This window comes from Lissotriton vulgaris, chromosome 1_1, assembly GCF_964263255.1.
Source record: "Lissotriton vulgaris chromosome 1_1, aLisVul1.2, whole genome shotgun sequence".
Taxonomy (NCBI): Eukaryota; Metazoa; Chordata; class Amphibia; order Caudata; family Salamandridae; genus Lissotriton; species Lissotriton vulgaris.
In genome coordinates, this window is record NC_141685.1 from 269598067 (window position 1) to 269623237 (window position 25171).

Here is a 25171-nt window from a genome sequence, read left to right on the forward strand (position 1 = left end):
GGCGCCGGTATAAATGGGACTCGTAACTCTTTGCCCGCAAATGTATATCTAGAAAATGTTATTGTAAGTGGCCCTGTCGTATTTTAATTACAAAATGTACGTCCACCGATACCGCAACTGTTAGACACCTTTGTTCTTGTCACCTAATGGCCCGCTCGTTACGTTCTTCTACAGTGTAAATGTCTCCTCATCATATACGATTTGAGTTTGCTCCGTGGCCGGCCCACGTGGTTATAGGCCCGTATTTGTATACTGACATTTTCACAATAAAGGTTTTTAAAACAAAACACGGTAGTAGTATTTTCATTTGTAAAGTTTTTACTTTTAGTGACTGTTTTCGAATCAGTAAAAGGCAAGTGAAATAAAGCAGTCCAATTACATGACGGATAAAAGGTATAATATGTAGGAACGCAGTAAAGATAAATGGTCAAGGGCAGTTGTGTTTTTCATGTCTGCAACATAAAGTGATCGATAAGAATCTGATAATCAGGCGCATCGGCGACTAAGACAGCAGGCCGAATCTCATCAGTGATGTCATTTGAGATGTCATCAGTGATGTCATCAGTGATGTCACTGACCATGTCATGAATGATGTAATATGTGACATCATTAGCAGTGGATTGCGGGTCCGCGATATATAGTTAGTGCAACTAACTATATATGGAATTTCAATGGTTTTGTGCAAATAAAATAAGGTTTTTTAAATGCTAATCCCTAACTATATATGGTCTATAACCTATGGTTTTTTCAGTGAATTTTCAAGGTTTTGTAAATGCAAATTCCTAACTATATATGGTCTATAACCTATGGTTTTTTCTGTGAATTTCATTGGTTTTTTAAAAGCTAATATCTATAGCTGTAAAATATATTCTTTATTAAGTGACGTATCACGTAGCCCGTGAGACGCCTCATGATGCATCGCATAACCGTGACGTATCGTCTCTGCAGCGCAAACCAAACCCAAAACGTAAGCGCGCCAGAACACGCTTAAAGATATATATATATTTTTTTAACCTTAATTAGACAAAATCCACACGTGCACATATCACAAACGTTCAAAAAACACAATATGTCGGACTCCCGTTACGCTGCCGGTTAGCTGCCCGGTTAACGTACAAGGAAGCACCTTTACCGCGAAAAATCGCAATTTTTTTTTCTTTTGCCCCGCAGGGAACTTTAATAGCCCCCTCATCAATCCTAGGGGTTCAGGAGGGGTCTGCCTTACCCCTTTCATTCATTTACACCTTTTTTTTTCCACCTCTTGTCTCTCGATCCTACCGAGAGACAAGATGGCGGCCGCTCTGGACTGTTTACAATGTTGACAGCCAATCAGCTACTCCTCAGGATTTTTTTTTTTTTGGGCCCCGCGTGGTTTTATAATATCCCCCTCATCAATCCTATGGGGTCAGAAGGGGTCTACCTTGCCCTCTTTCCTTCATTTCCCCCTTTGTTTTGGTCTCCTCTTGTCTCTTGATCCTACCGAGAGACAAGATGGCGGCCGCTCCGGACTGTTTACAATGTTGACAGCCAATCAGCTACTCCTCAGACTCCCGTTACACTGCCGGTTGCCGGTTAGCTTCCCGGTTAGCTGCCCAGTTAGCTGCCCAGTTCGCTTACCAAGACGCGTCTCTACGGCGAAAAAATCGGATTTTTTTTTTTTTTTTTTTGGGCCCGGCGTGGCTCTATAATATACCCCTCATCAATCCTAGGGGGTCAGGAGGGGTCTACCTTGCCCCCTTTCCTTCATTTCCCCCTTTGTTTTGGCCTCCTCTTGTCTCTCGATCCTACCGAGAGACAAGATGGCGGCCGCACCGGACTGTTTAGAATGTTGACAGACACCGGAGAGCCAATCAGCTTCGCTTTGCAAAGTTCCGATACGCGAAAGGTTCGCTAACCGGATAGCTGCCCGGAGCGCTGTTACAGATATATATCTTGATTTAAACGTTAATTTCTCAAAATCCACTGAAGCACATATATTGAGACCTAGCAAAGGCACATCGGGCTAACAGTCCCTACAATTTTGCCAAGTTTCGTGGAAATCCATTCAGCCGTTCGGGCTAAAAGTGAGTCCAACCGCCCTATGGAAATTAACATGGGAAAAACGCGTTTTGGGACCCCCCTTTTTTCTCGGCCCCCCCTTGACGAACCCCCCCCCAAATTTTCAGGAGCTGCTCAGAAACAAAATGTGCCATTTTCCTGAAAATTTCAGCCGATTCCGTCCACAAACGCCAAAGTTATTAGACATAGAATTTTCAAAAGTCCCATAGGAAAAAAATCCTAACTATATATACCTACTGGCTATCGCCAGTAGGTAATATATATATATATCCAAACTAATATAATAAAGAGAGAGCCCAAACCTTTGAGGCGGGTAATCTCAGGAACCACAGCACCAATCACAACACCCAATACAGCGTTGGTAAGGGCAGTTGCAGCAGAAGGACATAGGCTATGCAGCCGCCCAACATATACATTTAAAAGGTAAAAGAACCGTGCCAGTAAAGTAGTCCCTTGTGGGCGTGTTTGCGTTGTGCTGTTGACGTGTGCTGGGGGCGTGACAAACGGGCGTGTGATAGTTCCACCCTTTGGGTTAGACTGTTCCCATGGGGCACAGGGTCAAGGCTGATTTGCATATGGCCATTTCTGAACGCGGGTGGTGTGGAGTGCAAAAAAATGATGGATTTAGACGCAGATCTCTGTACTGGGGTGAATGTATGACATTGTTCTGCATTCTGTCCATCAACTGTTGTATTTGCATTTGTCACCCTGAGTGGGATGGGTATGCTCAGACTCGGGCCAATAGCCAGAAACCAGTCCTTGGATGCTTGATTCCGGTCTAGAAAAGACATGGCTTGGCAGTTCGGGCTGGACTGTTCCCATGATGCACAGGGTCAAGGCTGATTTCCATATGGCCATGTTTGAACTGGGGTGGTGTGGAGTGCTAAAAAAATGATAGATTTTGACCCAGATCTCTGTATTAGAGTGCATGTATGACATTGTTCTGCATTCTGTCCATCAACTGATGTTTTTACGTTCCGCCCTTCATGCCATGTCTCATATCGTGTGCTGGGGGCGTGTGCGGGGCGCGGGATTACAGGGGAAAAAAAGCGAGCGTTGGGCCAAATATTTCATTGTTTTTTCTTCCCAGGTTCTGTACATTCCAGCTCCGGGTGTCCACCCTGCTCCCTTTAAATACCCCTCCACCCCATAATCATAACCCACCCTTACCCCTTAAAATACCCCAACACCCTTAAACACTAGCCCATCTTAACCCTATAAATATACCCTGCACCCCAAAACCCAAACCTATCCCTAAGCCCTAAAAATACACCTGTACCCGAAAACCCAAACCTAGCCCTGAACCCTATAAATACCCCTGTACCTCAAAACCCAAACCTACCCCGAACCCTAAAAGTACCCCTGTACCCCAAAACCCAAACATAGCCCTGAACCCTAAAAATACCCCTGTAGCCCAAAACCTAACCTTACCCCTGAACCCTAAACTACCCCTGTACCCCTGTACCCCAAAACCCAAACCTAGCCCTGAACCCTTAAAATACCCCTGTACCCCAAAACCCAAACCTACCCCCGAACCCTAAAAATACCCCTGTACCCCAAAACCCAAACCCAGCCCTGAACCATAAAAATAACCCTGTACCCCAAAACCCAAACCTACCACTGAACCCTAAAATACCCCTGTACCCTAAAACCCAAACCTAGCCGTGAACCCTAAAAATACCCCTGTACCCCAAAACCCAAACCTAGCTATGAACCCTTAAAGTACCCCTGTACCCCAAAACCCAAACCTACCCCTGAAGCCTAAAAATACCCCTATACCCCAAAACCCAAACCTAGCCCTGAACCCTAAAAATACCCCTGTACCTCAAAACCCATACCTATCCCTAAACCCTACTACCCCGTACCCCATAACCCAAAACTATATCTGAACCCTTAAAATACCCAAACACCTAAAAACATATACCTCAGTAACCCAAAATATATACCCCTATACCCATACTGACCTTATCCAAACATAAAAAAACATGCTTTTACCATTTATGCATTTACAACGAATTTTGTTGTAAATGTATGCATGGTAAAAGCATATAAAATGTAATGCCATGCGTTATAATGGCATTGCAGAGTCATGGTACTTTCGTAATGAAAGTATGCGGAGTGATGGTATGCAGAAAGAAAGATGCGGAATAATGGGTGTTTACCCTCCCCCGGTAAGTACATTGGTGGCACGGGCGCCCACGGGCCCGATTCACAGAACTAACTTAAGACAAAATCCTAAACTTACTACCATTAATGTATTCACAGAAGGCACTTACTCATTTTGGTATTCACAGAAGGCACGTACTCATTTTGGTATTCACAGAAGTTAGGAGTCCTAACTTTAGGACTCCTAAATGCGTTCTGTGAATATCGAAAGTCTTAACGTTAGGATTTTTCTCAATTTAGTAGTAGTAAAGTTAGGAGTTTTACCTTAAGGACTCCTAAATGTGTTCTGTGAATACCGAAAGTCTTAAAGTTAGGATTTTTATCAATTTAGTAGTAGTAAAGTTAGGAGTCCTAACTTTACTACTACTAAATTGAGAAAAATTCTAATTTTAAGACTTTTGGTATTCACAGAAGGCATTTAAGAGTCCTAAAGTTAGGACTACTAACTTCTGTGAATACCTAAATGAGTAAGTGCCTTCTGTGAATACCAAAATGAGTAAGTGCCTTCTGTGAATACGAAAATGGTAGTAAGTTTAGGATTTTGTCTTAAGTTAGTTTTGTGAATCGGGCCCCACATCTCCAGCAACATACTCATATTTTTTCACCACCCATTTGAAAAATTCACAGGTCTCTCTCATTGATGGCCAGCACCGACATACACTTTTAGACACACCTCCCGCCACAAGTTCTAGAATTGCGAACTTTAGAGCTGGGGAGCTACGTTCGAATATCGGCATCAGCTCAACATCCTGTGATTCCAGGCATATCGCTTTGTCTCCCTGTGCTTACCACAAATGAATGTGTTCTTCTGTAATGTAAATTGTGCACATGCCATGTTGTCGAGTTCGCGCTATATAATATTGCAAAGAAAAATAAAGTAGGGAAACTCGAGTTCACACACTACTGTACGCACACTCTTAAGTGCATCAGCAGTGCACTGTGAATCGGAGCGTTTCACAGGCCTGTCACAGATAAGGAATGCTATCAAAACGAAATCCTACAAAACATTATACCGGCAGCAATTCATACCCAGACAACGTCGGGACGGGCTGCTAGTCTATACTACTATTATAAAGAGAGAACTGTGTCCTTTGAGCCAGGTAAACTCAAAAAGTACACCACCGATCCCAACACCCAATACAGCGTTGGAAAGGGCAGTTGCAGCAGAAGGACATAGGCTAGGCAGACGCCCACCATATACATTTAAAAAGTAAAAGAACCGTGCCAGTAAAGTAGTCCCTTGTGGGCGTGTCTGTGTTGTGCTGTGGGCTTGTGCTGGGGGGGCGTGACAAATGCTGGGGGCGTGTGGTACGTTCCGCCCTTCGGGCTGGACTGTTCCCATGAGGCATAGGGTCAAGGCTGATTTGCATATGGCCATGTCTGAACTGGGGTGGTGTGGAGTGCAAAGAAACTATGGATTTAGGCCCAGATCTCTGTACTGGGGTGAATGTATGACACTGTTCTGTATTCTGTCCATCAACTGTTGTTTTTGCATTTGTCACCCCGAGTGGGATGGGTATGCTGAGACGTGAGTCCCATGCTCGCCACAACACTGGAGTCAAGCTATCCTGGCTGAAAAAGGCTGATATCCTGAAATTGGTGAAAGAAATGGCTTGGCAGTACGACCTGGAATGTTTCCATGAGGCACAGGGTCAAGGCAGACTTGCTCATTGCAGTATCTGAACTTGGGGGGGCGTGGAGTGCAAAAGAAATGATGGATTAGTCCAAGATTTCTCGATTGGGGTGAATGTATGGCATTGCTCTGCATTCTGTTCATCAACTGTTGTTTTTACATTTTGCCCTTCATGCCATGTCTCATATTGTGTGCTGGGGGTGTGGGCATGTGCGGGGCGCGCGTTGTGTCAAATATTTCATTGTTTTTTCTTCCCAGGTTCTGTACATTCCAGCTCCTTGTGTCCACTCTGCTCCCTTTAAATACTCCTGCACCCCACAATCAAAACCCACCCATACTCCGTAAATTACCCCAACACCCTTAAACACTAACCCATCTTAACCCTATAAATATACCCTATACCCCATAACCCAAACCAATACCGATATCCTAAAAATACCCCAAAAACCAAACCTACCCCTGAACCCTAAAATACCCCTGTACCCCATAACCCAAACCTAGCCCTGAACCCTAAAAATACCCCTGCACGCCAAAGCCCAAACCTAGCCCTGAGCCATAAAAATAACCCTGTACCCCAAAGTCCAAACCTACCCCTGAACCCTAAAATACCCCTGCACCCCAAAACCCAAACCTAGCCCTGAACCCTTAAAACACCCCTGTACCCCAAAACCCAAAACTACCCCTGAACCCTAAAAATACGCCTGTACCCCAAAACCCATACCTAGCCCTAAACGCTAAACCTACCCCTGTACCCCATAACCCAAAACTATATCTGATCCCTTAAAATACCCGAACACCCCAAAACATATACCTCAGTACCCCAAAAACATACACCCCTATACCCATACTTACCTTATCCAAACATTAAAAATAAAACATGCTTTTACCATTCATGCATTTACAACGCATTTCGTTGTAAATGTATGCGTGGTTAAAGAATATAAAATGTAATGCCATGTGTTATAATGGCATTGCGGAGTCATGGTACTTTCATAATGAAAGTATGCAGAGTGATGGTCTGCGGAAAGAAAGTTGCGGAATAATGGGGGTTTACCCTCCTACGGTAAGTACATTGGTGGCACGGCGGCCCACATCTCCAGCAACATACTCATATTTTTTCACCACCGATTTGAAAAATGCACAGGTCTCTCTCATTGATGGCCAGCACCGACATACACTTTTAGACACACCTCCCACCACAAGTTCTAGAATTGCGAACTTTAGAGCTGGGGAGCTACGTTCGAATCTCGGCTTCAGGTCAACATCCTCTGATTCCAGGCAAATTGCTTTGTCTCCCTGTGCCTACCACAAATTAATGTAATCTTCTGTAATGTAAATTGTGCTCATGCCATGTTGTCGAGTTCGCGCTATATAATATCGCAAGGAAAAATAAAGTAGGGAAACTCGAGTTCACACACTACTGAATGCGCACTCTTAAGTGCATCAGCAGTGCACTGTAAATCGGAGCGTTTCACAGGCCTGTCACAGATAAGAAATGCTATCAAAACGAAATCCTACAAAACAATATACTACTTGCCGGCAGCAATTCATACCCGGACAACGTCGGGACGGGCTGCTAGTACTATTATAAAGAGAGAACTGTGTCCTTTGAGCCAGATAAACTCAAAAAGTACACCACCAATCGTAACACCCAATACAGCGTTGGAAAGGGCAGTTGCAGAAGAAGGACATAGGCTAGGCAGACGCCCACCATATACATTTAAAAAGTAAAAGAACCGTGCCAGCAAAGTAGTCCCTTGTGGGCGTGTCTGTGTTGTGCTGTGGGCTTGTGCTGGGGGGGCGTAACAAATGCTGGGGGCGTGTGGTACGTTCCGCCCTTCGGGCTGGACTGTTCCCATGAGGCACAGGGTCAAGGCTGATTTGCATATGGCCATGTCTGAACTGGAGTGGTGTGGAGTGCAAAAAAATGATGGATTTAGGCCCAGATCTCTGTACTGGGGTGAATGTATGACAATGTTCTGCATTCTGTCCATCAACTGTTGTTTTTGCATTTGTCACCCCGAGTGGGATGGGTATGCTGAAACGTGAGTCCCATGCTTTGCACACTACTGCAGTCAAGCTATCCTGGTTGAAGACGGCTCTGATAGCCAGAAATTGGTGAAAGAAATTGCTTGGCAGTTCATCCTGGAATGTTTCTGTGAGACACAGGATCAATGCAGACTTGCGCATGGCTGTGTCTGAACTGGGAGGGGCGTGGAGTGCTAAATAAATGATGGATTAACCCAAGATCTCTCTATTAGGGTGAATATATGGCATTGGTCTGCATTCTGTCCATCAACTGTTGATTTTACATTCTGACCTTCATGCATTGTCTCATATTGTGTGCTGGGGGTGTGGGTGTGTGCGGGGCGCGCGTTGTGTCATATATTTCATTGTTTTTCTTCCCAGGTTCTGTACATTCAAGCTCCGCGTGTCCACCCTGCTCCCTTTAAATACCCCTGCACCCCGCAATCAAAACCCACCCTTACTCCTTAAAATACCCCAACACCCTTAAACACTAACCCATCTTAACCCTATAAATATACCCTGTACCCAAAAACCCAAACCAATACCTAAATCCTAAAAATACCCCAAAAACCAAACCTACCACTGAACCCTAAAATACCCCTGTACCCCATAACCCAAACCTAGCCCTGAACCCTTAAAATACCCCTGTACCACAAAACCCAAACCTACCCCATAACCCTAAAAATACCCCTGCACCCCAAAACCCAAACCTATACCTGAACCATAAAAATAACCCTGTACCCCAAAACCCAAACCTACCCCTGAACCCTAAAATACCCCCGTACCCCAAAACCCAAACCTAGCCCTGAACCCTAAATATGCCCCTGTACCCCAAAACCCAAACGTAGCCCTGAAGCCCTAAAATACCCCTGTACCCCAAAACCCAAAACTACCCCTGAACCCTGAAAATACCCCTATACCCCAAAACCCAAACCTAGCCCTGAACCCTAAAAATAAGCCTGTAGCCCAAAACCCATACCTATCCCTAAACACTAAAACTACCCCTGTACCCCATCATTCAAAACTATATCTGAACCCTTAAAATACCCAAACACCCCAAAACATATACCTCAGTACCTCAAAAACATACACCCCTATATCCATACTTACCTTATCCAAACATTAAAAATAAAACATGCTTTTACCATTCATGCATTTACAACAAATTTCGTTGTAAATGTATGCGTGGTTAAAGCATTTTAAAATGTAATGCCATGCGTTATAATGGCATTGCGGAGTCATGGTACTTTCATAATGATAAGTATGCAGAGTGATGGTCTGCGGAAAGAAAGTTGCGGAATAATGGGTGTTCACCCTCCTCCGGTAAGTACATTGGTGTCACGGCGGCCCACATCTCCAGCAACATACTCATATTTTTTCACCACCGATTTGAAAAATGCATAGTTTCTCTCATTGATGGCCAGCACCGACATACACTTTTAGACACACCTTCCGCCACAAGTTCTAGAATTGCGAACTTTAGAGCTGGGGAGCTACGTTCGAATCTCGGCATCAGGTCAACATCCTGTGATTCCAGGCAAATTGCTTTGTCTCACCGTGCCTATCACAAATTAATGTGTTCTTCTGTAATGTAAATTGTGCTCATGCCATGTTGTCGAGTTTGCGCTTTAGAATATTGCAGGGAAAAATAAAGTAGGGAAACTCAAGTTCACACACTACTGAATGCGCACTCTTAAGTGCATCAGCAGTGCACTGTGAATCGTAGCGTTTCACAGGCCTGTCACAGATAAGAAATGCTATCAAAACGAAATCCTACAAAACAATATACAAATGGCCGGCTGCAATTCCTACCCGGACAACGTCGGGACGGGCTGCTAGTATATCTATATATATATAAATATATATATTGATATATATATACATATATATCTATACTACTATTATAAAGAGAGAACTTGAACCTTTTGGCCAGGTAAACTCAGGAACCACAGCACCAATCACAACACCCAATACAGCGTTGGAAAGGGCAGTTGCAGCAGAAGGACAAAGGCTATGCAGACGCCCACCATATTCATTTAAAATGTAAAAGAACCGTGCCAGCAAAGTAGTCCCTTGTGGGCGTGTCTGCATTGTGCTGTGGGTGTGTGCTGGGGGCGTGACAATCGCTGGGGGCATTCCGTCACGAGTGTTGTCTTTTCTTCCCAGGTTCTATACATTCCTGCTCCCTTTAAATAGTAATTCAGTGGAGGTCCCATTCTCTTAGAACCACCTCAAGCACAGTTATGGGCAAAAATACAACTAAAAGGCCCTGCAAAGCATTATGGGATAAGCTTAGCATAATTTTTAGCATTCATGAAAGGGTTTCAATGTTTTTGAATTTTACTCATCAGGGACATCTTGGGACGACGAGGTGAACTGCAGCTTGATGTATAATATTTTAAATGCTATTGCATTTGCCTCATCAGGGACATCTAGGGACGGCGAGGTGAACTGCAGCTTGATATATAATATTTTAAATGCTATTGCATTTGCATCATCAGGGACATCTAGGGACATGAGGTGAACTGCAGCTTGATGTGTAATATTTTAAATGCTATTGCATTTGCCTCATCAGGGACATCTAGGGACCATGAGGTGAACTGCAGCTTGATGTATAATATTTTAAATGCTATTGCATTTGCCTCTTGGGGACAACTGGGGAGAACGAGGTGAACTGCAGCTCTTTGTAGAATTATTTGGATACTATAATATTCACTTCCCACTGCTAACGTCGTCCCATAATGGTTTGCAGGGGCTTGATCTCAAAATCATCACCTCTCTCACTGCTTGCTGGAAGCTAATTTCACTTTTGTGAAATGACTATATGCATTTTAGCATGTAGAAATACTTGGGGACAGATTTATGTTAACTGGCGCATCCCGAGAGATGCGTCAGTTAACGTGCGCCACAATGCGCCACAGCTACGCCACCCATGGTGCGCCGCATTTATAATGCGGCGCACCATGCTGCAAAAACGGCACAGATGCGTGATGCATCTGTGCCGGAAATATGGCGCATTGCTGGAGTTGCGTCGCAAGCGCGATGCAGCTCCAGCAAGGGTCGGGGGTACACATTCTGCACAATGCTGCGTCAAGACCTACGCCTGCTTCAAGCAGGCGCAGGGTTTTGATGCAGCATTGCCCTGAAAGTGGTCTCATAGATTTCACTCAGCCACTTTCAGGAGGCGTTCCTGCGCAGGAACGCCCCCCCTGCGCAGGAACGCCATCCTTATGGTGCAGTGCTTTACAACGTGACGCATCTCCTAGATGTGTCACGTTGTAAATAGGGCGCATTGTTTGCGCCGCAGTTGCGTCAAATAAAGTGATGCAATTGCGGCTCAAAGAGGCGCAACGGCCTCATAAATCTGCCCCTTGTTATTTTACCTTGAATAAATGAGGTTTCTGTTTTAATAATTGGAAATCTGACGGAACGAAATATTGCGGATTTATTGTACCAAGTTCGCGCCAATTCCGACCACCCGTACTTTAAATACCCCTGCACCCCATAATCATAACCCACCCTTACTCTATGAAAAACCCCAACACCCTTAAACACTAACCCATCTTAACCCTATATATCTACCCTGTACCCCAAAACCCAAACCTATCCCTAAACCCTAAAAATACCACTGTACCCCAAAACCCAAACCTAGCCCATAACCCTTAAAATAGCCTTGTACCCCAAACCCCAAACCTACCCCTGAACCCTAAAATACCCCTGTACCCCAAAACCCAAACCTAGCCCATAACCCTTAAAATACCCCTGTACCCCAAAACCCAAACCTACCCCTGAACCCTAAAAATACCCCTGTACCCCAAAACTCAAACCTAGCCCAAAACCCTGTACCCCAAAACCAAAACCTAGCCCTGAACCCTATAAATACCCCTGTACCTCAAAATCCAAACATACCCCTGAACCCTAAAAATACCCCTGTACCCCAACACGCAAACCTACCCCTGAACCCTAAAATACCCCTGTATCCCAAAACCCAAACCTAGCCCATAACCCTTAAAATACCCCTGTACCCCAAAACCCAAACCTACCCCTGAACCCTAAAAATACCCCTGTACCCCAAAACTCAAACCTAGCCCAGAACCCTAAAATACCCCTGTATCCCAAAACCCAAACCTAGCCCTGAACCCTAAAAATACCCCTGTACCCCAAAACCCAAACATAGCCCTGAACCCTTAAAATACCCCTGTACCCCAAAACCCAAACCTACCCTTGAACCCTAAAAATACCCCTATACCCCAAAACCCAAACCTAGCCCTGAACCCTAAAAATACCCCTGTACCTCATAACCCAAAACTATATCTGAACCATTAAAATACCCAAACACCCCAAAACATATACCTCAGTACCCCAAAACATATACCCCTATACCCATACTTGCCTTATCCAAACATTTTTAAAAAACATGCTTTTACCATTCATGCATTTACAACAAATTTCGTTGTAAATGTGTGCGTGGTAAAAGCATATAAAATGTAATGCCATGCGTTATATTGGCATTGCGGAGTCATGGTACTTTCGTAATGAAAGTATGCAGAGTGATGGTATGCGGAAAGAAATTTGCGGAATAAAGGGTGTTTACCCTCCCCCATAAGTACATTGGTGGCACCGCGGACCACATCTCCAGCAACATACTCATATTTTTTCAACACCAATTGGCAAAATGCACAGGTCTCTCTCATTGATGCCCAGCACCGACATACACTTTTAGACACACCTCCCACCACAAGTTCTAGAATTGCGAACTTTAGAGATGGGGAGCTACGTTAGAATCTCGGCATCAGCTCAACATCCTGTGATTCCAGGCAAATCTCTTTGTCTCCCCGTGCCTACCACAAATCAATGTGTTCTTCTGCAATGTAAATTGTGCTCATGCCATGTTGTCGAGTTCGCGCTATATAATATTGCAAGGAAAATAAAGTAGGGAAACTCGAGTTCACACACTACAGAACGCGCACTCTTAAGTGCATCAGCAGTGCACTGTGAATCGGAGCGTTTCACAGGCCTGTCACAGATAAGAAATGCTATCAAAATGAAATCCTACGAAACAATATACTACTGGCCGACAGCAATTCATACCCGGACAACGTCGGGACAGGCTGCTAGTTTACACAATAAAACAAAATGAAGCATGTCCTGGGGAGATATAAGATCGCAGCCACAGGAGCCTCCTTGGGATAAGGGAAGCAATCCAGCTGGTGATGCTAAAAGGTGGTGAAGTTGATTAAATCTGAAGTGCGAAATAAAAATCTATCATGGGCGCTAGAGTGCAAAAATATATGTTTCCATACCCAGCATAGACTGTAGCATTACATAAGCCCTCACTGTAGGTTTACTGAGCTATTGTTTTCGCGTTGGGCAGTGACAAATTTATGATGCAACTCTTTTGTGATGCTAAGATCCCCAGGGCATGAAGTGTCATGTGCAAAAAAAAGGTGTGGCCTTCCTATAGCCTGTACGAATTCCTTAATATAACATACCCAGGGGATTGTAGTGCCCTGATCCTGGGCCTGACAATCCTCTAAAATAAAGTGGTTTTGAAATGACCTCCAGTGCCCATGAGCCCAGTCTGCTGGGATAGCTGGTACTCAATCAGTCAATCAATCAAGCATTTATAAAGCGCGCTACGTACCCGGAAGGGTTCAAAGGTGCTGGGGGAGGGGGGATGGGTGGGCGGGGGGCTGCAGCTAGTGGTCGAAGAGCCAGGTCTTGAGTAGTCTCCTGAAGGTCTGAGGGTCTTCCGTCTGCCGAAGGTGGAGAGGGAGGGTGTTCCATGTCTTGGCGGCGCGGTAGGAGAAGGACCTACCTCCGGAGTTGGTCCTGTGGATGCTTGGGACGGCGGCCAGGGAGAGGTCAGCGGAGCGGAGTCTCCTGTTGGGTGCCTAGAATGACAGTCGGTTGTTGAGGTATGCTGGGCCGGTGTTGTGAAGGGCCTTGTGTGCGTGGGTTAGGAGCTTGATGGCGATGGTCCCCACGGACAGATTCCTACGCCTTCCCAGGGTATGGGTAAGGGAGACTCAACAAAGTGAAATACCTAAATGTTTGCCTTTTATTTAACTACTAGCAGCCCGTCCCGACGTTGTCCGGGAGCAAAAGGCTGCTTCTAGGCCCCTGCCCGCCCCGACGTTAAGGCTGCTTCTGGGTGTCAGATATGATCAAGCACTCTTACCTGAGCTGAGCTCCAGCCTTACCTGTAAGGTGCTTGGTCGGTTTTGCAGAGACGCTATGAACCAATCCCCCAAAACCCTACCTTTTCAGCCAGTGATCCTTAACAATACACTAGGATGTTGGGTAGCAGTCAGGGAGAGAGGCCGGATCTGACGCTACTTGTTGATTAGTAGTCGACCTGAAAATATACCAGAGAGTTGTTTTAGCAGATGTTCTATTTATTCTAACCTCCTATCCCACTTCTCTAACTCTTTTCTAGACTTTTCGAAAGCAGTCTCCTACCTGCGAACTACTTGATAGGTCTTCGCGTCCAGGAAGTCGTCGTCGTGATGTGTGCTCAAGGGTTGAGATGTTTTCAGTTGAAGGTGGTTGACTTGTCCGCCCCCAGACTTGATTTTTAAGATTCTATGGAAGAAACAACACTCTTATTTGCACTTTTCTTTAAAACTCTCTTTCCCTGTAAAACAACCTTGCATTTATCCTACTCACTTCTTTTCCCAGCTTGTAGATTAAATCACGACTTCTCCATTAAGGTTTAGTAGTTTCAGTTCACTACTAGGCCTTTGTTATCCCGGCTGAAACTTCAGAAAATTCTGTGAAGGCTAAAACACTTTCTATACATCAAAGTAAAACATTGCAAGTATTTCAAACATTAAAATCACTCATGTCTGATTTAGTCTTTGACTCGGTTTACAAGGATTAAACAGAAATATCCATCAAGTATCTTTTTACAAAAATGTCCAAGAAAGTCTTGAAGATGCTAGCGTTGGGCGCCTTGACGAGAATTGTACTTAACTTTAGTTTCTAGGCTGTCCGATGCTGTCCGATGATAGATAGCAGATGGCTGACTCAGTCCCTGGGCCTTGACGAAATACGCGAGCTCTCCGATGCAGGTGCTGCTTCCAGGATGCTCCGAAGACCAAGCGCCTTCTGGAACCCTGGGTGTGGCTTTTATAGTCTAGCCACACCCTGGGACGTCGGAGAACGGTTGCGTGCCACACCCAAAACCGGCGAGCGCTCCGAGAACGGAGCATGCATCATTCTTTACTGCGCACCAAAAAGATGCGTGTAGATTTTAAAACGCGTTTTTTTTTTCTTGCACCAAAAGATGCGTGTTGCTTTCAAAGCGCGTCTGTTTCTTTTTCAATTGTCAACACAGAATACAATTTAGACAGTTCTAAATCGATCATGAAAACATAAGAGCTACATAACAGTTTCAGAACCGATCATGAAATATGAGAGATTCAGTTTAATAAAACAACCATCATTATACTTTACAGTTTTCTTTTGACTTACTAATCCCTTCTTTCCTTTCTAGGTACAAGAGTGCTGGATGCACGGGACAGGGGTGGGTTTCCTGGAAGGGTTTTCTAAGCTTACCATGGACTTGGGAAACACAGTGTCATGACACTGGGCCCCCGCCTGACGTTAAGGCTGCTTCAGGGCCTCGCCCGCCCGCCCGACGTTAAGGCTGCTTCAGGGACCCTGAGCAGTGGGAGTCTTTCTTACCTGCTCCTGAGTTCTCCGCTCGGCCCCTCCTTGCCGGTCATCACCCCACCCGTCCCGACGTTAAGGCTGCTTCAGGGCCCCGCCCGCCCTGACGTTAAGCCTGCTTCAGGGCCCCTGAGCAGTGGGAGTCTTTCTTACCTGCTCCTGAGTTCCCCACTCTGCCGCTCCTCACCGGTCGTCACCGCTCCTCCCCGCTTGTCCGCCAGTCCTCTCCGCTCCTCCCCGCTCTTCCTCTTGCTCCGGTACGCCGCTCCTCCCCGCGCTCGTGATGTCAGCACGCACGTTGCGGCCGGCGCTTCTTCCTAGAGACTACTTTTTTTTTTTAATATAGCCTATGTCCATCTGCTTGCCCTGACGTTTTTAAAGATGTTTTGGGTGTTTGGATTGGTGGTGTAGTTTTCGAGTTTACCTGGCTCAAAGGACACACTTCTCTCCTTATAATAGTAGTATGGATAATCCCCCCTAGAAGTTATCCACTGTGGTCACTATAGTCGCTGAAATTTCATTACTTTCTCAGTGGTGAAGGGAAGATCAAATATTTCTTACAAACACCTATGGGTATTGTCTTGGGAGAGCAGTGTGGATGAGGGAGGTGTTATGTTTTGAATATGTCAAATCATGGTCTGGGGGGTTTTTCGTATGAGGCTTTACAGAAAGATGTTAACAGGATATTATAACACATCCTAGCTTTCTTTTCTGTGAACATTTTTTATTTGATTAAGAACATCGAAACATGGCTTATGCCTCAGTGATATGTAGTCATCATGTTCCGTTCCGTTGCTTATTTTGTTCTGCTGTTTACATGGCTGCTGAGAATGCAAAATAATGAAATCAGAGCTGTGTGAATAATAACTGTGTCAGCCCCATGCTGAGGTGCATCATCAGAGCTGTGTGAATAACAACAGCTGTGAGCCCGTGCCTGAGGTGCATCATCAGAGCTGTGTGAATAATAAGTGCGTCAGCCCCTTGCGTGAGGTGCATCATCAGAGCTGTGTGAATAATAACAGCTGTGAGCCCTTGCCTGAGGTGCATCATCAGAGCTGTGTGAATAATAACTGCGTCAGCCCCGTGCGTGAGGTGGATATATGATGTTACAACGCGGACTTTTACTCCGCATACCGTTACAACGCGGTTTTTACAACGCGGATACTGTAACAACGCATGTATTTACAACGCATTTTTTTACAACGCAGGTACCTTTACAACGCAGACCATTACAACGTAAGTATTGGTAAGTATATGTTAATAGTAATAATATAATAGTAACTTAATTTTAAAAATATAATTTAATGTAATTTTAAATAATTTAATTTCCGTTAATTATTTTAAATTTAAATTAATATTACTTTATTTTTACCATGTACCCCTGTACCCCAGAAACTGAAAACTGACCCTAAACCCCAAAAATAAATTAAAGTAATTAAATGAAATATAATTTAAATTAATTATTGAAAATAAAAAAATATATAACTTTATTTTTACCCTGTACCCCTGTACCCCAAAAACTCAAAACTGACCCTCAACCCCTAAAATAATGCAATGTAATTTAATTTAATTTATTTACTATTAAATAATTTAATTTAAAATTAATTTCATTTATTTTTACCCTGTACCCCAAAAACTGAAAACTGACCCTGAACCCTAAAAATACCCCTTTACCCAAAAACTAAAAACTGACCCTGAACCCTAAAAATACCCCTTTACCCAAAAACTGAAAACTGACCCTGAACCCTAAAAATACCCCTTTACCCAAAAACTGAAAACTGACCCTGAACCCTAAAAATACCCCTTTACCCAAAAACTGAAAACTGACCCTGAACCCTAAAAATACCCCTTTACCCAAAAACTGAAAACTGACCCTGAACCCTAAAAATACCCCTTTACCCAAAAACTGAAAACTGACCCTGAACCCTAAAAATACCCCTTTACCCAAAAACTGAAAACTGACCCTGAACCCTAAAAATACCCCTTTACCCAAAAACTGAAAACTGACCCTGAACCCTAAAAATACCCCTTTACCCAAAAACTAAAAACTGACCCTGAACCCTAAAAATACCTCTTTACCCAAAAACTGAAAACTGACCCTGAACCCTAAAAATACCCCTTTACCCAAAAACTGAAAACTGACCCTGAACCCTAAAAATACCCCTTTACCCAAAAACTGAAAACTGACCCTGAACCCTAAAAATACCCCTTTACCCAAAAACTAAAAACTGACCCTGAACCCTAAAAATACCCCTTTACCCAAAAACTGAAAACTGACCCTGAACCCTAAAAATACCCCTTTACCCAAAAACTGAAAACTGACCCTGAACCCTAAAAATACCCCTTTACCCAAAAACTGAAAACTGACCCTGAACCCTAAAAATACCCCTTTACCCTAAAACCCAAAACTGACCCTAACCCCTAAAAATACCCCTTTACCCCAAACATATAACATTTAAAAAATAACTATATACTTACCAATACTTACGTTGTAATGGTATGCGTTGTAAAGGTACCTGCGTTGTAAAAAAATGCGTTGTAAAAACATGAGTTGTAACAGTATCCGCGTTGTAATGGATGCGTTGTAACAGTAGTGCGTTGTAAAAAATGCGTTGTAACAGGTGCACACCGCGTGAGGTGCATCATCAGAGCTGTGTGAATAATAACAGCTGTGAGAAACAGCATACTCTTGCACACACTCTCGCTGCTCACCAATTCAAAGTTTGCTAAAAAATTATGCAACGCATTGTCATACACAATGCCAATAACTCAAACTTTAATGCTGCGAGACCTATTGCATTGTAATTGCTTGTTTTGTTTTTGTTATTCTGCTTCAAAGTACTGTCACTTTTGTACTGGGAACGCAGAGTTCTATAGTTATTTTGTGAAAGTGTGTTAGAGTTTCAAAATCGGCAAATGTGACCTGTTTAATGAAGATGCTATTTTCTGGAAGGGCCTTTCCTTCTTTTACGTTTTGCATCCCTTGAATAATGTTTCCGTTTCGTTTTTCTAATTCTTGTTTTTTTTTGGTTAAGCTTTTAATATTGTTCGCAACATCCGTAATTAGTCGTAGTTTTGGGAGGAAAGTCTCAGGAATGTTCACTCGATTGCCTTTCTCTGGTAAGAAATGGCCGCTTCTTTTGTTCCGGTTCATCCCCCTGGAACGTCGTTGGCGAATGGTTAAAGAGTTGTTATTTATTTTCACTGAAGTCGTGTGTGTGTGTTAATTATTGTGGGTTGTGATTGGTGTACTGTGTGAAGCAAAGCGATGATAGGTGGTTCTCATTTGTAACCCTGCCCCCAGTGTCACGCCATTGTTATTGAATCTGCGACGATGGAAGGCACGGCCATTTTTTCATGTGTGTTAATTATTGTGCGTTGTGATTGGTGTACTGTGTGAAGCAAAGCAATGATAGGTGGTTGTCATTTGTAATCCTGACCCCTTTGTCACGTTATTGTTATTGAATCCGCGACGATGGAAGGCACGCTCATTTTTTCATGAAATCCGACGAATGCGTCAATGTTGTCAGGGTAACGCCGACGAATGTTCGTATGTTGATGTTAGTATATTTGTGATACCGCGCACCTCTGTTGTTATATTTTGAAAAGTGTTTTATAAAGTCATTGAAAGCACATTCCCGCTATGTATGTAGTTGGAAGTGTGTGGTGAAGTGTGTAGCTTGCACAGTGAAATGCGGTTACGCCGACCAATGTGCGTATGTTGATGTTAATATATTTGTGATCCCGCGCACCTCTGTTGTCGGATTTGCAAATGCGCGTTATAAATCCAGTGAAAGCGCAATTCAGTGAAAGCTCATTCCCGCTATCTGTGCAGATCGAAGTGTGTGGTTAAGTCGCTTTGCCTATGTTTGTTCTTCGCCCTGTAAATGCCAGCATTTGTCCTTCGACACGCCCACGTTCTTCTTCCACACGACCGCCAACATTTGTTCTTTGACAGGCCCACGTCCACGTTCTCCTTACACACGACCACGCCCATGCTAATGCCCACAAGGGACTACTTTTCCACTTTTGGCGTTTTTGCTTTTTTAATGTATATGGTGTAGACATCTATACCCTATGTCCTTCTGCTACATCTCCCCTTTCAAATGGTGTATTGGGTGTAGTGATTGGTGCAGTACTTTTTGAGATTACCTGGCTCAAAGGTTTGTGTTCTCTCTTTATAATAGTAGTATAGATTGAAAAAGTTTCCACTTAAAGCCCTGGTGACATCTGCCGCCCGTGCGCCTCAAGATGAGTCACGCATCTGCCCCTCCTTGCTCCATGGTGCGCCGCATTGTAAATGTGACGAATCTGTTCTGGCGCATCCCTGCTGATTTGCAGAGATCCGCCAGAAGACGTAAATATGCCCCCAAATGTTTACACCAGTGTACATTAAAATAAGCAGAAGCCAGGAGGACAATGTCAGGAAATCCAGTAGTGAAGTGGACGTTTTTTTTATTATACCTTTTCAACATATTAGACAGCAGCCACACTGCTCTACCACATAACCGTAACACATTGGCATCCTCAACTCCCCCTGCACCACCTCTAATCTGTTCTAATGACCATTTCTCTCACTGTATCTTGTCCATTTCTAACTATATCTTTTACTTAATATGTACCTGCTATGTTCATGTGCCATCACTATGTAAAGCGCTCTGATACTCTTGGGTCCAGCAGCGCTATATAAAACTTTTTAAATAAATAAATAAATAGCCAATAGCTCTAGTCATACAATTAAAAGGTCCCACAGGCCAGGCCTATTGGCTATGCCAATGCTTGTTTAGTTGGGTGGTGGGCGAGTTTGGGGACAGGTTGGGGTTCAAAAGTGCCTCTAAGGTTCATCTCTTCAGGAGGCCCCGCCCCATCAAGGTCTCGCCCCCTCTTGACTCGTGAGATTGTTCAGGTTCTTGGCTGGTATGACGTGCCTGGTTGTCCGGAAATAAGCAAGGTACTCGAGATTATGCATACCCACAATTTTTTGCAAAGTCACAGCATACTTATGGATGGTATTTATTTAAAGTGAAGCTACAGATGTGTACCCAAATAGAGAAGAAATACGTGCGCTGTGATAACTGATACGAAGAATGTTTAATGATAGTCGCTTTAGCATGTTTAGGGTGATGAATTCAAGAGTCATACAAGCAGAATTTCATGTTCTCAGGGTCTTGATACATGCAAGTCCCAGGCCCATGTATGTAAAGACATCTTCAGTTCAGTCATTGTAAATGGTTGTAAAACAGACCCCTTTCCTATCAGATCTGGGGTAAGACAAGGCTGCCCGCTCTCGCCACCTCTGTTTGTTTTGGTTACAGAACTTCTTGCCGAGTACATCAGGAAGAACCCAAACATCAGAGGGGTCCAGACACCCGGCGATGCGAAGAAGGTCAAGTGTTTGCTGTACATGGGCGATATCACCCTCTTCTGCGCGGATGGAGAATCAGTCAATTCCCTGCGGGAGGCGTGCACAGACTTCGGAAAGGCATCAGGGACGAGAATCAACGTGGACAAGTCGCAGGCCAAACTCTTCGGGCGATGGGACCTCTGCAACGAGCCTCTCCCCTTCCCCATCGAGACAGGACTGATGAAGATCCTCGGCTTCTGGTTTGGAGGACCAAGGCCAGCAGCGAAGAGCTGGAACGAACGCTTGACCAAGGTGAAGCAGAAACTGGGCCTCTGGAGCCTGAGAAACCTGAGCATTGAGGGGAAGGCTCTGGTGCTCAGGAACGACGCCCTGCCCGTGCTGCAATATGTGACACAGGCCTGGCCACTCCTGGCCAACGTAGCACGGGCCATAAACAGCAGGGTGTTCCACTTCATCTAGCACTCAAAGATGGACAAGGTGAAACGGTCGGTCATGCACAAGGAGCACCGCAAAGGGGGGAAGGCAGTCCCCGACATCCCAACAATCCTCAGGGCTTTCTTTGTGTGTGGCTGCGTCCGAATAACTCTGTTAAATATGAACAAGGACCACTCTGCCTACAAAGTCTTCCGCTTTTTCCTCCTCCCGGTGTGGAGACGACTGCGGGCGTGAGATTTTGATCGATTATCTTATCACCCTGATCCTTATCTCACTTGAGTCCCTATCTGAATCGATTATTGACTGTCATTGAGTAAAAGGCAAACCCACATAGATCAAATCAACCCCATAGACTGACGCAACTCTAAAGAACCACCTACTACTGGAAAGTTTTAAAGATTTATTATAAAGCCAAAATCAGTTGCAAGTACAAACACCTCATTAGGAGGTTCAAAAGATATACAGGTAATAGAATGAACATGAACTCTCTAAGAGATCTCAATCGACAGAAGAAAACTACTAAAACCAATTCAAAAATCAATAAGTTGAATATCGTTGACACAAGATGAATCTGAAGCGTCATTTACAGAAAGAAATGAAACAGGTTAAACTGTCCCTACTCTATGCTAGATGACATCCCTACTTAACAAGCTCTTTACCTAAAAAGGTGTCAGCCGTTGAACTTCCGAAGAAGCTCAATACCTCTTAGTCTCAGATGGAAACCTATGTCGTGTAGCAGTACCCTTTCTGCCCACACATCCTCAGGCCATCTGCTCTACCTCCTCCCCGGGGTACTGTCCCTAATACAAAATCACAGTATGGGTGGAACGCCCCTTTGAGACGCCCACCACGTATACATTTCACGTGGTCTTGCTTCTGGTTTTTTTCCATAGTTTCGTTTCTTTGGATCGTCTGTTAAGTTGACCTTGCTTCCCAGGCGCCGTCTCCATCGTGCCGGTACCCCCATGACATTCCGGTTGACTCCTCCGGACCCGAGCCTATCTCCTCAAACAGAGCTCTATTCATAAAGCTTTTGATTGGTACCCCCTTGCACCTGGAAACAGACACTTCGAAACAGGGCCCCATATTCCAGGCTTCTCTTATCTTACTAGGCCGTAAAACTTCGACCAGCATTGGCAATTTGTTTTAACGAGACTTTTGACTTTTAACTCACACGTGCAGATCAAAGACAAGCCACTATCTCTCCGGGCTCACTAAATTATATGCAGTATTCTACACTCTGTGAACTCTTATTCCCTCAGCTTAAAATAACACGCTAACCTACCACACTAAAGTTATACAAAACACTTCTATAAAATATTGCCTTTAACTTATATATGTAAGCAAAATCATTGATTATAATGAATCCATGTCGCATAAAAGATGCAATTGTATCTTTCTTCTCACACAGTGCCGCGTGGTCTGCACGTTTCTTCATTTTACATTTTACATCTTTCTTCATTTTACAGCTACATACATGGAACCTGATTAACACGTCTAATATTTCTAAACAGCCCCACACATTTCTACTTTAGCTCACACTCTATATGGATTTTCTACTTCTAATAAACACTCTAGAGTAAATACGAATACATTTTCTCACTTCTGCGGTTACATTGGCTAACTTTACGCCACAAGCTTGTAAATATGATGTATACATAATTTTCATTCAAATTTCGCTCTCTCACGGCTGGGATGGGATAAGTGGGAAAATGCAGTAACTTTCAACTGGGACCTACCATGGTACTACAGGGAGGTGGAAAAGTTTGTGGGTGAATTTGGGCTGAACTGCGTCATCCCTTGCCTTTGGAAGCCCAAGACAATCCGCAAACTGATCAGGACCAGGGACACCGCCGAACCAGTAAGCGACCTGCCCCCAGCAATGGCAGCGCACGTGTGGGGGAATGTATCCTCCCCAAGTCTGACCAACAGACACAAGGACATAGCATGGATGTCTGTGAAGGGGGGCCTGCCAGTAAGGTCCTTCATGCACAGCAGAGGCCTGTGCCCGCACAGGAACTGTCAAAGGGGATGCCCCGCAGAGGAATCTGCACACCATCTCTTCTGGGTCTGCCCCTTTGCCCTGAGACTACGGGCTGTCTTACGCCAAGAACTGCTAGCTCTCATCCCCTACGAGAACATTACTGAACAGTCCATGATGTACGGGCTGTTTCCAGGGACACACACAGAGGAAGCTATCCAGGGGTGCTGAGGCTCCTTTGCTGTATTAAAGGCATTCTCCTGTTCGCCAGGACCCGCCTGGTGACCAATGGAGAGGTGGTGAACCGAGAAGGGTGCCGCAGGATGGTGCTCATAGAGACTATGCAGCCATGGACAAGCAGAAAAGTGATGAAGGGGAAGAACTGTAACACCCCCACCCCCCCTACCCCACTAGACTCTTTAAAGTGGCCCCATTAATAACTGCAAACGCTATCTGCAGACATTCTTGAACCCCAAACTGACGACTTGTAAAATGTTTAAATACATTGATTAAAAGTTAAAGTGGACTGCCTTCCCTAAGGGGGAGGTACCACTTCCTTGAAAACTATGTATCGCAAACTTTTAAGCACTTAATAAAAGTCTTTCCCCCAAAACTAAAAAAAAACCTAAAAAAAGCACTCCGTGTGTTAATGATCGGCCGGCCTCGAATCTTGTTGAATATATGGATATCTCTGCATGTATAAAGATCTATAGCGCTGTTACATATGATTCGTGTAATGTATCCGTTTCGTAATGGAGGGCAGACCGGTGCCTCCAGTGAGTTGTTCCGATGGTAAAGAGCTACTATTTTGAGTTACAATATAACTTTTAACATCTGTAGATGTGTGGAAGCCTTAACTAACAATTACGGTGAAATGCAGAACACTGAACTTATTTAGAACAGGCAATGTCAATGCTTGTTTAGTTTAGTTTAGTTTTTTTGGGGGGGGGGGGGGGGGGTTATGGACAGGTTGGGGTTCAAATGTGCCTCTTAGGTACTTCTCTTCAGGAGGCCCCGCCCCTTCAAGGCGCCCCCTCCCCCCTCTTCATAGGGTGAGATTGTTCCACAGCTTGGCTGGTATGACGTGCTGGTTGTCCGGATATAAGCAAGGTACTCGGGAATATGCATACCCACAATCCCTTGTAAAGCCACAGCATACATATGGATGGTATTTATTTAAAGTGAAGCTACAGAGGTGAATCTTTGAGAATACCATCTGGAGAAGAAATACGTGCGCTGTGATAACTGATGCGAAGAATGTTTAATGATAGTCGCTCTAACATTTTTAAGGTGATAAATTTTTGAGTCATAGAAGCAGAATAGCACGCTCTATTGAAAGAAAACGAGTCCAGGGCTCAGTCATGTGCACTTCGTGTGGCGATGATCAGCGTCGTGGTTTGTTGAATTTTTGGAGATCTCTGCATGTGTAGAGATCTACATCGCTGTTAAAAGAGTAATGTGATAATTACCAGTTATATACTGGAGGGCAGACCGTTGCTTACAGAGAGTAGTTCCTTTTAGAAAGATGTCCTATATTGTGTAAAATATAACTTTTAATGTCTGCAGATGTGTTCAAGCCTTTACAAACAATTACGGTGAAATGCAGAACTCTGAACTTTTAGAACAGACAATGTCAATGCTTGTTTAGATATTTTTTTTTGGGTGGGTGGGTGGGTGGGGGGGGGAGTTTATGGACAGGTTGGGGTTCAAATGTGCCTCTTAGGTACTTCTCTTCAGGAGGCCCCGCCCCTTCAAGGCCGCTCCCCTCTTCATAGGGTGAGATTGTTCCACAGCTTGGCTGGTATGACGTGCCTGGTTGTCCGGAAATATG

The 25171-nt window shown here is 44.3% G+C and overlaps 1 pseudogene; it reads left to right on the forward strand.

The window, feature by feature from the left end:
- Nucleotides 1-20963: 20963 nt before the first annotated feature.
- Nucleotides 20964-23777, forward strand: LOC147746895 (uncharacterized; annotated as a pseudogene).
- The last annotated feature ends 1394 nt before the right edge of the window (nucleotides 23778-25171 follow it).